The sequence below is a fragment of the Chinchilla lanigera genome, unplaced genomic scaffold, assembly GCF_000276665.1.
Source record: "Chinchilla lanigera isolate Chin_1 unplaced genomic scaffold, ChiLan1.0 scaffold00051, whole genome shotgun sequence".
Lineage (NCBI taxonomy): Eukaryota > Metazoa > Chordata > Mammalia > Rodentia > Chinchillidae > Chinchilla > Chinchilla lanigera.
Window position 1 is genome coordinate 6704720 of NW_004955452.1, and position 1763 is coordinate 6706482.

The 1763-nt window shown below is 40.2% G+C and overlaps 1 protein-coding gene across 1 annotated transcript in view; it reads right to left on the minus strand.

Annotated features, from left to right (window-relative positions):
• The window catches only part of Wasf2 (WAS protein family, member 2), a 75111-nt gene that overhangs the window by 45866 nt on the left and 27482 nt on the right, over window positions 1–1763 (minus strand). The gene's annotated exons all lie outside the window — the stretch shown is intronic.

Sequence of the window (1763 nt, forward strand, 5' to 3'; positions counted from 1 at the left end):
TTCTTTTTCTACAAAAGAGCTATTTTTTATTTCTCCAAAACACTCTGAAATCAATCTCCCTCTCTGAAAGCTGGGAACGGCTGGGGTATATAGCAGCAGCTGCCTCCTAAGATTAACCAGAGAAAATTGGTCTCTTTGAGCACTAAGGTAAAACTATATGTTCTAATCTCAGACATGTCAAACAGCTGACATAGAGGCAAACCTCAAAATTTTTATCTGAGAAGCTAAGGATGTCAGAAGGACTGGGGCTGAGATTGAGAAAAATCCGAGAAGTTATCAGGACAACATGTGGTATTTAAGACCTTTTATTACCTGACCAAATCATCTTCGGCCTTCTTTCCGGCCACACCATTCCCAATATTCTACCTTCTAGCCACTGTTTACCACAGACTCTACACTCTTATGCCTCAGATTTCACTCCAAATGTTTTCTAGTTTCTGGATTACCCACCTGTCCTGTTTGTCCCGCTGACCCCCAACGTCTTCACACTGTATTCATCTTTCCTTGCACAGTTCAAATGTAACTGCTTCCACAAAGCCATCCCTACTCTGCTGCACAAGAATTAAGCTCCCAAACAGCACTGTTACTTCCTCTGTTACACCATCCATCCTATATTACAGTTGTACAAAGGACAGACTGTGAGCTGAGGGAAGGTATTATATTTTAATCCTGAGGTGCTAGCCAGGGGTGGGGGCACACACCTATAACCCTCGAACTTTGGGAGGCTGAGGCAGGAAGATCACAAATTTGAGCCCAGCCCAGAAACCTTAGTGATTCAGCAAAACCCTGTTTCAAAATAAAAAGTTAAAAAGGTCTGGGGATGTAGTTCAGTGGGAAACTGCCAGTATTCCAGATCATCCTCTCCTTTTCCTCCTCTTCCTCCTCCCCTTCCTACTGAGATGCTATACAGCACTTTTGCCACCTATTGAGCCTTCATAAAATACTGGATAAATGGATAGAAATACAATCAGAATCTGCTAGGGAAACAAATCTCTAATCAATGGAAAATTCTTTTTCATTCTTGCTGACTACAAAAAAAATCAGAAAAAAATCAGAGGAAAGACAAGGAAGGAGAAAGGAAGTAGGAGTTAATGAAAAATTAAATGTGACAACCAGGTCCCTTTACTAGACCTTTAGTAGAGACCTGGTCAGGAAAACCAGGAAGTAAAAGTATAAACCATAAGGTCACCTTCATAATGTGAAGGACAACAGTGCAGAGAAGTAGAATTTATAAATGATTCTAAAACTGTAGACTGTGTCTTCAAAGTTTGATGGGATTCACTGGTTGTAGTGGTGCATGTCATCACTTGGGAGGCTGAGGCAGGAGGATCGCCACAAGTTTGAGGACATCCTGGAGCATATAGTGAGTTCAAAGCCAGCCTGAACTACATAGTGAAACCTTGGCTCAAAAAACCGAAAAAGTTTGATGGAATTCATTTGGAAAATTATGTGGGCATGTTTCCTCTGGGAAAACTACAACTCTCACTTATTTAGTAATTAAAGATTTTCTATTTTTGATATGTTATATTTTGCTAGAATTTGTCCATTTTTATTTGTTTTCAAATTAACTGATACAGATCCAGGCACGGTGGTGCACAGCTCTAATTCCACCACTATGGAAGGCTGAAGCAGGAGAATTGAAAGTTTGAGGGGCTGGGGATTTAGCTCAGCGGCACAGCAGCTGCATGGCAAGCGCAGGGTCATGAGTTTGATTTCTGATACTGGAAAAAAAAATAAAAATTAAAATTAAAAATTAAAAAAAA